A 13083-nucleotide genomic window follows, 5' to 3' on the forward strand; every position below is an offset into this window, starting at 1 on the left:
TCATCCACGGTGCTGCAAATGGCAGCATGTTATTCTTTTTTATTGGCTGAATAATATTCTATTGTGTGTGTGTATCTGTGTGTGTGTGTGTGCCACTTTTTAAATACATTTATCTGTTGATGGACATTTAAGCTGTTTCCATATCTTGGTGATTGTTAATGCTGCAGTGAACATGGCGGTGCAGATATCTTTTCAAGGTAATAATTTCATTTCCTTTGGATACATACCAAGAAGCGGGATTGTTGGATCATGTGGCAGTTCTATTTTTAATTTTTGAGAAACCTCCATACTCTTTTTCATAATGGCTATACCAAGTTACATTCCCACATTGTGCAAGGTTCCCTTTTTTCCAAACCCTTTTCCACACTTAGTTTTTTTAAGGATACCCATCTTCATAGGTGTGAGATGATATTTCAGTTTGGTTTTGATTTACATTTCCCTGGTGATTAGTGATGTTGAACATGCTTTCATATACCTGTTGATCATATGTATGTTTTCTTTGGAAAAAATGTCTATTCAGGAGGTTCTTTGCTCATTTCTTAATTGGGTCATTTGAGTTTTTGCTATTGAGCTGTATGAGTTCCTTATATATTTTGAATATTAACCCCTTATAAGATATATAGTTTACAAATATTTTCTCTCATTCTGTAGATTGCCTATTTGTCTTGTTGATTATTCCCTTTTATGCACAAAAGCTTTTTAGAGAAAAAGAAATGGAACTAGAAAAGACCTTGAATAGCCAAAGTGATCTTGAGAAAGAAGAACAAAGCTTCTTTGTATCACACTCCCTGATTTCAAACTATATTACAAAGCTATAGTAATCAAAAATATTACAAAGGTATATTAATCAAAACAGCATAATACTGGCATGAAAGCAGACACATAGACTGGTGCAACAAAACAGAGAGCCCAGAAGTAAACCCAAACATATGTGGTTAACTAATCTTTGACAAGGACAACAAGAATACACTATGGGGAAAAGAAAGTCTCTTTAATAAATGATGCTGGTAAAATTGGATATCCATGTATAAAAGAATGAAATTGGACCCTTGCCTTATATCATATACAAAAATTAACTCAAAATAATTAAAGATTTAAATGTAATATCAGAAACTGAGAGGTAAAGCCAGCTGAGCTTCCAGGTTGGGTGGGGACTTGGAGAACTTTTGTGTCTAGCTAAAGGATTGTAAATGTACCAATCAGCACTCTGTGTCTAGCTAAAGGATTGTAAACACACCAATTAGCACTCTGTAAAAATGCACCAATCAGCACTCTGTGTCTAGCTAAAGGATTGTAAACACACCAATCGGCACTCTGTAAAAATGCACCAATCAGCGCTCCGTGTCTAGCTAAAGGACTGTAAATGCACCAATCAGCACTCTGTAAAATGGACCAATCAGCGCTCTGTAAAATGCACCAGTCAGCAGGACGTGAGTGGAGCCAAATAAGGGAATAAAAGCTGGCCACCCCAGCCAGCAGCGGCAACCCACTCGGGTCCCCTTCCACCTGTGGAAGCTTTGTTCTTTTGCACTTCACAATAAATCTTGCTCACTCTTTGGGTCCGTACTACCTTTAAGAGCTGTAACACTCACTGCGAAGGTCTGTGGCTTCACTCCTGAAGTCAGTGAGACCACGAAACCACTGGGAAGAACAAACAACTCCGGACATGCCACCTTTAAGAGCTGTAACACTCACTGTCAGGGTCTGTGGCTTCATTCTTGAAGCCAGAGAGACCAAGAACCCACCTGAAGGAACCAATTCTGGATACAAAACCATAAAACTCCTAGAAGAAAACAAAGGGTTTGTAATCCCAGTGCTTTGAGAGGAGGAGCAGAATGATTGCTTGAGCCCAGGAGTTCAAGACAAGCCTGGAAGAGCTAGCAAGAACCCCATCTCTACAAAATAAAATAAAACAATTGATCAAGTGTAATAGTGTGTGCCTATAGTTTCAGATACTTGGGAGGCTGAAGTGGGAGGATCACTTGAGCCCAAGTGAGTCTCAAGGCTGCAGCAAGCTATGTGGCACTACTGCACTCCAGCCTGTCTCCTAATAGAAAAGAAGGAAGGAAGGAAGGAAGGAAGGAAGGAAGGAAGGAAGGAAGGAAGGAAGGAAGGAAGGAAGGAAGGAAGGAAGGAAGGAAGGAAGGAAAGAAAGAAAGAAAGAAAGAAAGAAAGAAAGAAAAGAAAAGAAAAGGAAGGGAGGGAGGGAGGGAGGAAGAAAACATAGAGAAAAAGCTCCTTGACATTGATACTGATCATGACAGAGTCTTTGAGTATAACACCAAAAGCACAGGCAACAGAAGCAAAAATAAACAAGTAGGACTACATCAAACAAAAATAGTTTTTTAAACAGAAGTAAACTATTACCATTTAGGCTGCCATCTAATGTAGTGAATAAAGTACAATGCTGCGTCCCTAGATGAGATCAATGCCTACTTGGTTTGTTCTACTTTAGGTTATATATTTTCCCCTTTTTTATTATAAAATAAAAAATCTTCTTAAGGTGAAGAAACTAAGACTGGAGGTTCAGTGAAAAATTACATCTCGATGGTAAATTTATTTTATTATTTATTAGAACCTGCTTTTTATTAGTTGGACTTTTCTACTCGTATACAATAAACTAATCTTGTGACAGGTATCAAGTGATTTTATAACTTTCAATACCAGTTTCTAAGGTCAAAATGCATTCCCTTTGTTATTATGTTCCTACGTATTTCAAAAGCCATAGACCCAACATCTGAAAGCCAATGAAACACACAGAATAAAAACTATCAGGTCCTATATTGTTACAGTAAACTGACATTTCCTAAATACCTGCTCTCTGGTGCTAGGGATTCAACAAAAAAAAATTATGCATAGTACTGAAATGGATGAATTCCTTGTCTTTTAATGAAGATATTTACATAAACGAAAAATGCACTTCAGTTTGAATGAAGACTTGTACAAATGCTTGTTTCAGTGGCCTTATGCAACAACATGACTGCAATTGTTGACATACTGAAATTCACTACTTGTCCTTCTATATTGACATGTCTACATTTAATAAGATTTTATTTAATTTGTGCATTATGCATCTTCTTTCGTACCTGAATTTTATACAAGGGAAGTTTTTCTTAAAACTCCTCTAAATCAAAACTCATGTTATTCAGGATTAATTCTACCAAAGATGGAGTGGGTTGGTATTTTGCTTAGTTAAAAATTGTACTTCGATGTTATAAGGTCGTAAACATAGTTTACAATTTATTCAACATGTTATTTCTGATAAATACGATGCTTAACTTTTTTGTTAAATACTTTAGGTGATACTCATTAAAGAAGGAACTCATTATAGAAAGAATGTAATGGGAAAACTAAATGGTTAAATGTTGGAAAAGTCATTTCAAACATGGAAATAATAAAAAATGTATTCCGTAAACATTTCGTTATTTCAATGTAGGCAAATGAGTGTACAATGATATATTTATTTTGTGATTTAGAATCAAGGTAATTTTGGCAAGTATGGGTCTGCTCAGTAGAGTTCTGGGTCATTTTTCTCTCATAAACCACACTCATAATAAATTATCTATTCATTTTCTGTTTTGGACTTTTTTGAATGCAGTGAAAATCTAAAGACCTTTGTAAAATAATATGAATGCAGTGTTTTTATCTCTTTTTAGTTGTTTTCATTCTTTTACTGTTGTCTTGCCCACATTCAATGCAAGAGTACTTTTTAAGCTACTTGCCTTTAATGAATGCTTTCAAAATATTGACTATAGTTTAAATAAAAACCTTTTCTTCCACACATATATTTCAACAGTCCACACAATACTAAATTAAATTACTTAATTATAATTAATAGTACAACTGTTAGAAACAAATTTCATAGTAAACATAACCAGATCATAGTAAGTATACATCTTCAGTGTGGAAGAAGTAGCTGGCCATACAGGATTAGCCAATATCATTTAGCATGCTGCGGGCTTCCCTTTTAACAAAGGAATAGTGTGTTTGTTAAGTTAGCATGTGTAAAGAGATGGACCACTGTACTTTAAAATTTTTACATAATGCAAAGCATTTCTTTTTTTCTTTTTTCTTTTCTTATTTAGACAGGGTCTCACTCTGTTGCCAGGCTGGAGTACAGTGGTGCAATCATGGCTCACTGTAGCCTCGAACTCCTGGGCTCAAGCAATCCTCCCACCTCAGCCTCCCTAGTAGCTGGGACCATGGGTGTGCACTACCATGTTTGGCTATTTTTTTTTATTTTTTATAAAGATAGAGTGTCACTTTGTTGCCCAGGCTAGTCTTGAACTCCTGGGCTCAAGCAATCCTCTCACCTCAGCATCCCAACATGCTGAGATTACAGGTATGAGCTACCATGCCTGGCCAAGACATTACATTTCTATGCCACCATGTTTTTATTTTTTAAACTACAATCCGTATAAAATCTTATTGCCTTGACTATATCCTTTATTCATTGTGCCTGAAATTCTAGAAGCTGACACTAGGTGCTGCTGTTAATGGTTTGGTTGATTAAATGGTAGGTTCTCTTCAAAGAAAAATTTTAAGTATAAAACATAAAAAGTAGCTAGCTGGATAGATAGAGCACATGTTTTCAGGTTAAATTATACTTTGTGATCTAAACAATGTATTTTTTTATAGGACCTTGTGATGCAACATATAAATCTTAAAGAATACTACAATTTTAATGGTACCTTTATTATAATTCATGAGTATATGAAAGCAATATAGTACAATGTAAAGACAATTTTAAAGCAATGAAAATAATATAGTTAATGCACTTAACTAAATGAAAACTAATATTAATTGCAGCTCTATCTAAATCTGAAGTTACTCAGATCTAGTCTGTGCATTTCTCCAAACTTCCTTCCTAGAGTCAGAATTCTGTTACTTTCGCTGACTTTAGTGTGGCTACTCTACTCTTTGCTCCATTATATGTATTTCCAGCACCCACAACTGTGCCCAGAATATTGCAGGACCTTAATCTCAAAATGTTTAATGAATGAGTTGAAAAAATGAACTTTGGACATGACGTCTTCCTTGGCTTAAAGATTCCCTCCAGGTTCCCAAAGGCTAATATTGTTTAGATTGCTGCTTCTCTTACCACCTAAATGTCTCACTTTTCCTCCTTAACTCAGGTATAGTGATAGGTCTTTGTCACCTCCCTGAAAGGTCCAAGTAAAAATGACCTTCTAGCATTACTCCCAGAGTCCCACAATCATTATATGGCCAGTCCAGGATTCTCTTTTTATGACACCTCACTCTGTCTGCATTTTCAGAATGGATTAATAAATAGTTAAAGAAAAAGCACACCAAAGTAATAAAAAGTAATAGTTAAAGAAAAAGCACACCAAAGTAATAAAAGCATGACGCAATCAAGGTGAGGATTTATTTTGTTCTGAATTTCTGAAGTGTCAGAGGCAACAACCCAAATCCACGCTAGTCTTTACTAACAATTTAAATACGACTTACAGCATATTTGGCAGGATACACTCTCCCTGCTCAAATAAAGATCCACATGAAATCTAGTCCCTTAGCTATTCTAGCTACCAAAGAATACTGACTCGCTAAAGCAAACCTGAGATACTTTAAATAGGAAAACACCGAAAGATAGTGGAAGGGTTGCAAGAAAGTGTGGTTCTCTCAGACTTCCAGATTGATTTGCTTGTTTAGAGAGGTTTGGATGTCACTTATAGAGAAGGTTAAAGACCTTGGCTTATGGGTGTTCAAGAAATGTTAACTGAACTGAATTGAATTGAGACCCAAGTTCAAATCCAATTTAATACCAAAATAGCAGAAGTGTGGTCAGATCATAAAGTCACAGCTGACAGTATTGCCTGAGACAGGTATTACAGCATGTGTGGTGGGAAGGAAAGGAAGGAGATTGGCAGGACGTTTCAAATTTCGTTCCAGGTTCTGAAAGAGTGCTATTTACAGCCAAGAAGTGTCATGACACCTTGCTAGATTTTACGGACACTAAAACATTTTGCTATTTCTTGGAATTGTCATGATATGAAAAATTTTTGTCTCTTTTCTGCTTCCCTGAAGACATACCCCCATCCTGCCACTCTGAGATGAGAGTTTCTTTTCATCTAAAAGACAAAAGGTGCAGAAGCATGTCTCAAACCCAGAAAGAAATAAGGCAGTGACTACCCAATCAACTCCCGTAAGATAAGACTTTTAAATCATTTCCCAGGAGAATAGAGAACAGGATGAGATAACTCAGTAGTAAATAGCAGAGCCTCCGATGCCTAGTGAACTTTCATTCTGCTGGGACGAGCAGCATGTGAAGCACGCACTCAGGTTCTGTCCACTGTCCTCAAGGACCATAAAGGCAAGATTGTGGTTTGTCTTTGTCTGTAGTTCATTCCACTTGACTCTCTCAAGAGCCTCTTTATCCCACACCACTCTCTCAGAAAGCAGAGAAGTCATCCTTAGGGCTTCTGATCCCTCAAGTTCATTCATCATCCTCAGGATCAAGCCTTCCTTCCATCTAAAACTGAGCACAGTACAAAACTGCCTGTACTAAATGAACTTTACTGCCTCTATCCCCTCTATTTCCTTCCTTTCGTATTTTATTCCTTGAGTTACCTTTTTCTTTCATTTTCTTGTTCAAGATTATATTTAACATTTCAGAAGCCACCATTATCTCTCCTTTTTTTTTCATTATTTGGTGAGTTTTTTGTTTTTTGTTTTGTTTTTTGTTTGTTTGTTTGTTTGTATTAGGTCTCATTCATGCCCTTCCTTTATTTCCCAATAAATAATTTAGTACTCAATTTTGAAACATTTTCTTGAAGCTTGACCAATATTCCAATCTTACCCATCACTTGTACACAGTGTTTTTAAAATCTTCCCCAAAATAGAGCTAGAGCAAGGAAGGGAAGATACATAACATTTCCTAGATGTAATATGCCTAAGAACTTTTCAAGTCTGAAACTTTGATTTTTAGAAAATGGCACAGAGGCCCAGAAAAGTCAATTAATTTTCCCTAGGCTTCAAATCTGGTCAGTCACAAACACAGAATCATTCTTCTACATATGGAGTCAAGCTGATATAAGCAATCCGTGTAGAAAAGAAAATAAATTTTCTCATTTAATGTCAAAATACATGTTCTATCTACTCAAACCATTAGTTCATCAAGTACTGCTATCTTACATAATACAGTGTCCATTTTATCATGATCCAGAGGTTCAAATAAAATATAGTATATATGTATTTTACATAAGATTTTTCTTCAGCTCCATAACACTTTTAAAACACCATATCAAGTACAAGGCTGAGCATAGTGGCTTGCACCTGTAATTTAGCACTTTGGGAGGCCGAGGCAGGTGGATTGCTTGAGGTCAGGAGTTCAAGACCAGCCTGGCCAACTGGTTTCACCAACCAGAGTGGTGAAACCCATCTCTACTAAAAATACAAAAATTAGCCGGGCATGGTGGCGGGCGCCTGTAATCCAACCTACTTGGGAGGCGGAGGCTTGAGAATTGCTTGAACTAGGGAGGCAGAGGCTGCAGTGAGCCAAGATGGCACCACTGCACTCCAGCCTGGGTGACAGAGTGACACTCTGATTCAAAAAATATAAAATAATAAAATAAAAATAAAAAATAAAACACCACATCAACTATACATTTGAGAAAACCATTTGAGGAAATTATTTTAAGGTAAATAAATTGAAGCTTTTGAGTTGCAAGGTCCCTTTCAAAACACATTGATAGAATTATGTTTTCCATAGCAAAAACTTTTCTTTATCAGTGCTATTTCCTCAAGTCACTAGTCAATCCTTCTCCTTTCCGTTTAATGCCAACATTTTTAAAAGAATGAATTACATTTGTTGCCTCTGGCCCCCTGTTCCGTGTTAAGTCTAACCTGCTGACTTCTATCCCAAACACTCTACTATAGTATTTCCTTCCCAGAAGACTGACAACACCAGCAGGCACATTCTCGCTGATGGCACTGCAGCTTTGACTCTGCTGACTCTCCTCTGTTTGTTTCAATAACATCTCACTAAGGTTCTACTGTTTCCTTAGATGGCTGATCATTTTCTTGTCACCACAATATGGAGATACTCCTTACGTTTCTGCCACTGATCTTTTCTCTACACACTCTTCCAGGGGTGCTCCTATGCTTATACAGACCAGCGCTTAACAACAGGCTGTTCTGAGCTCTAGATATAAGTATTTCTGCCTGCTGGCCATGTTATTTGGTGCCTGCTCATGTTACAGGTCTCAATTTCAACATGGCCAATAGAACTTCTAATTTTGTGACAACTAGTTTCTCTTAATGTTAATAATTTTTCCTCTACTCATCCAGCATTAAGTTGATTTTTTTTCTTCTTTATTCCCTAAATTTAGTCATTCACAAAGCCTGCGGATCTTTGCTCTGTAACATCTCTCAACCCATTCATCCTTTGCATTGTCACTATTATTACCACTTACCTGAGCAAATGCTGTAGACTTCCAACCAGTCTTTCAAATCTCCAGTCTCTCCCCTCTTGAACCATTCAAAATCACCACTGTAATGTTTTTCTAATGCTTTGCTAGTCTCCTATTGTCACTATCCTATGAACCACCTTCAATGGGCTCCCAATGCCTTTTTAAAAGCTTGACATTCCTGGCCACAACAGGGTCTCTCCATACATGTCGAGTGAAACCACTCCCTTTTGCAAGGTCTATGCTCCGGCCTTCCTTGACTACTAGCTCTCACTTCGCTTATTCCATTTCCCCACTTTATTTTCTCTTTCTCCCCCCTGAAACATTATTAGTTGATGCTCAAGAGCTAGTTCAGTTTCGCTTCCCTCCTCTAACACCCAAGTCACCACCTCTTTCCACTGCGTGCCCACTGTTCAGCATGAAGAGATGTTTCTGCCAGTGCGTTCTCTTCATTTGGATTATATATTCCTTGGCCATTACTCTCTTATTTATTGAGTTACTTGAACAGCACTAGGAATTGGAAAACAATTGAATAATAATTGAATAATATTTCTCTACTAAATGAAGTCATTAGATATATATCATTTTTTAAAATGACTACCATGTTGGAAAAGACTAGTAAAAAAAGAGTAACTAAAGATAGTCAAGAGAGCCATTCCATGGGTTATAATTCTTCCTTCAAATTGACTACTTTATGATTTTTGTAATGTATAAGTTATACTATACCTGCCAAAAAATCTATGTGATTATCTTTTCAGCTTTAGCTTTAGCAATGGACTGTTTCTCTTCTCTTCACATCATTGTCTATTCTGTGATTCTGGAATCCACCTTGCTATCCTATCCCTCTGTACCTCTGCACACATTTTTTCCACTACCTGGAATGACATACTCCCCTTTCTCGCCAGAAAACGTTTTTATTTTTTTTTAAAAAGTATCCATTCATGTCTAACTAAAATTACAATTTCTCTATAAAATAGTTTATTTCACTGACAACCATTTAGTGTAATGTAAAAGTTAAAAGTGCAGGTTCTGTGGTCAGAAGACAAAAGTCCAAATTTCCTTTCTCCCATTTTCTTAATGATTTGGAGTAAGACACAAGTTCAGTATCTATAACATGGGAACAGTCATTGTATCTTTCTTATAAGTTCTTGTCAGGTTTAAAATAATGTAATAAATGATAGCTATTTTATTATCATCTTACTCTCACCTTAATGTTATCAAAGCATTTTTTTATACTCCTACCATGGCATAACGCTTTTCACATTCTTTTTTAATATATAATTTACGTTAATGTCTGCCTCAACAATTACACTGTAAACTGCTCGAGTCCATAACATGGCCTGTTTCATCTTTGAATCCCCCACATCGCCCAGCTCAATGCTAGACATCTATTACTTGCTGTATCAGAGGGTTGGGCTTATATATTTTGAAGATAGATTAAAAACTGGGTAAAAATCTCCCTTCTGCTATTTACTAGTCCTTTGTTTTGGAGATAGTTACTCAACATTTCTGAGTGACAGTTTTCTCTCCAATAAACTTGGAATAGTTAACAGTCTACCTCATGGGATTACTGTTAATAAGACAAGGTGTACAGGATGACTGTTATAGGAATGTATATATGATGAGCTAAGTGCTCCAAAGAATAGCTATACATATTAGATATTCCATGCATCTTTCTTGAAATCAATTTAAACATTTGCATGAGAGATCTTTTCCATAGTTTTAAAGATGGGTCATGACAAGGAGAAAGAAGAGACATGATGGGGGTGGAGACATGCTCTCAACAGGACCCTCTCTGACCCAACGGCTCATTTGTACCTGCAGTCTGACCCTGTGCCTCAGAGAATAAGAGTCACTTTGATCCAACCCCCTGACACTTGATTTCATTCTTCTCTTTGTGAAACAATCTCATTAGAGAAATCGTGCTGCTGAGAAAGCAGGTCACTCAGCTGGGGGCAGGCAAAGAAAGTCTTTCTCAGCTTAGTCATGACCTCCATGAAAAGTGAAGCGTTAGTCAGGGATCCTGGGATTTACAGCCTTCTATGGCCAAGGTTTTCACCAGAGGCTGCTGGGATTTTAGGCAGAAGGAAGAGTAATGAAGGGGTTGACTGAACTGCTGCTGTGGGTGTTGGCGTCAATTCTCTCCTCTGGATTAGTAATGAGCTCTCTCCCCATCTGGTGGGAAATCCCGGGTGGAAGGAGGAAGTGGGGTGCTGCCAAGGGTTACACTGGCAGTGATATATTTAGGATAAACACCCGACTGTATTGCTCATCATCTGCAGTCAACAATGACCTTATCACATTTTCTGTAAAAATAGAAGTGTTCATTAACAAATCTAGGACTGGTTTCAATTTAAGAGTATTTCTTTGCAACCAATTTATGTAATTTTTATCTTGTTTTTATAAAATGTGATAGAAAAAATAAAACTAAATATGCCATTAAGATTTTCAGGCTTAGATCCTCATCCCAAGGAAGACCAGATGATCTCCACAAAACAAGCCTGGGAAGCCCTGTGGTGTCAGGGTGTTAGGCAGAGGAACCTCTAAAGACCCAAATTGCTGTTAATCTCCTCTCATCTCCCAAAGTGAAAAATGCAAAGGTTAGCATTTGACCACTAATGAAGTACTTTACTGCATTTTAAAGTCATTCAAATCTAAAGATTTACACAGGTCCGTGTTTCACTTGGACTGTAGGCTGCTGGATGATCCAAAGTTAAGAAGTGATAATAATTAATGCTAGTCTCATTTGGTTGGAGTAGATTTTCTTCAACCATATACCTCTTCTTTCTACTTACTGTGGACTGGGTTTCCCAGCCTGATTTCCCTAGGAATATACTGACTAGGAGACTAACCTAGCTAAGAAAACTTATCTCCTTTCCCTAGTAGCAAGTTAGCCATGTTAGCCACCTCATTGTCATATTGTTACTGTTGAATTTCCCAGTATCCCTCCTCGAGGAGGGGCTCAGATAATAGAAGTGAAAGTACCTAACCCTGTGCCTGGCCCATAATCCATGCTTATTGGCTGTTTATTATTTTCTTTTAGCTGTGGAGCTACAGGTTAAAAAGTTGCATTCTGACTCTCAAAAATAAATCTGTAATTTTGTTGAAGGAGGTTATTTTGGTAATTCAATGTGCTGAGAAGAGCATACCATTGCCCTTCTTTATGGCATCAGAACTAACTGTAAAACAGATGGAGCTGGTATAGAGTTCCACCCAAGGTCACTGGTTATATAGCTAATCCTTTCCCCAGTCTAATTATCTGCCCATAGGCTTCAATACTTCATAAGACCTATCTGTTGTGTCAAAAAAAAAAAAAACAAACAAACAAACAAAAAACCACTCTGCTAAATTTATAGATCTGGATAATAAACATTTATTGTGTGTATCTATTATCTGTCAGTCACTGTCTCTTCCAGAAGTTTTGCCAGAGTTTTTAAGGTGGTCACTAAAATAGAACTATGCTTAATCACAAAAGATTGAAACAGAGAGTAGAACTCCAAGAAGCTAGAGGGTGCATGGTGGAAGGGAATGTCTCAGTTCTTTCAAGTTATTTTGAAATTTGCCACTTTTATTAGAATTAGCCCTGTGAATCTCAGGAGAGGCTCTTTTATGCCTTCATTACATTGTTTTTCTTTATAAACATATTTAGAATTTTATAGCATTTATGAGTAGGAAAGGAATTTACAATCCACCTATTCAACAGGTAAAATTTATTTAGCTAAGGTTAGACACTTGTTTAATGAGCAACTTGCTGCCAAGAAATTTTAGGAACAATATTCTCCCTGTTTGATGTGTATTTTCACCTGCCTGCTCAGTAGATCAAGAATTTTTTTTCTCTTTGGAGCTACCACCAAGAAACTAAAGAAGGGAATTTTCTTTATTTTCTCCACTTATGTACAGAATATACAATTTGTTGAAATACCACCTATTTGAGAATTGAGGATCAAAGTAGTGTCACAAGTAGAATTCCACGTGACCTTCTTAGCTTGCCTAGATTTATAGTTCTCACCAATCGTTTCAGACCTTTCCTGCCTCTTGAAATATCTATGCCTCTGCTCCTGGCTCTTTAGGATTAAGGTGGGGTTTTGTTTTGTTAGTTTGGAGTTTTGTTTTCTTGTTTGTTTTTTGTTTTGACTAGTCTTCCCATCTTTCTACTCTTCATTGCAGAGTTAATCAATTGCATTTATTTTCTTCATTTGGTGCACTAAAAGACTAAGATACCTTCCTGGTAGGCTCTAGGGACACCCCTCTATCTAGTAATACTTAGGGCCCACATTAATCAGCCAATATTCACATAGAATATTATTACAGCTAAGCGCTACCTAATTAGCCCTATAAAACAAACAAAAAACCTGCATGATAAGCCGTAAGTCACATAGAAAAAAGAAGGTATCTTAACATCCCAACATTCATGAAACTGGTCTTCTTCCCTATGCCCTTAGCATTTCAAATGAAAATACCTTAACATTCCCTCAGAATTCCCATTTTCTCTTAATTTCCTTTCACTGGTCTGTGACCTGGGATCCACGGTTACAGAATATAATTCCCACACCTTGGGGTTAAGTTTCCTCAATATTCTTGATTTATGCTCTTCTTTCTCTCACCCTTTTCCTTTATAGCTCCTCCTCACCCACCCTGCACTCTGTAAGACTCTGCA

The 13083-nt window shown here is 37.0% G+C and overlaps 1 protein-coding gene across 2 annotated transcripts in view; it reads left to right on the forward strand.

Moving 5' to 3' along the window:
* Nucleotides 1-13083, forward strand: part of LSAMP (limbic system associated membrane protein) — a 659351-nt gene that overhangs the window by 512895 nt on the left and 133373 nt on the right. The gene's annotated exons all lie outside the window — the stretch shown is intronic.

This window comes from Hylobates moloch, unplaced genomic scaffold (genome assembly GCF_009828535.3).
Source record: "Hylobates moloch isolate HMO894 unplaced genomic scaffold, HMol_V3 SCAFFOLD_4, whole genome shotgun sequence".
NCBI lineage: Eukaryota > Metazoa > Chordata > Mammalia > Primates > Hylobatidae > Hylobates > Hylobates moloch.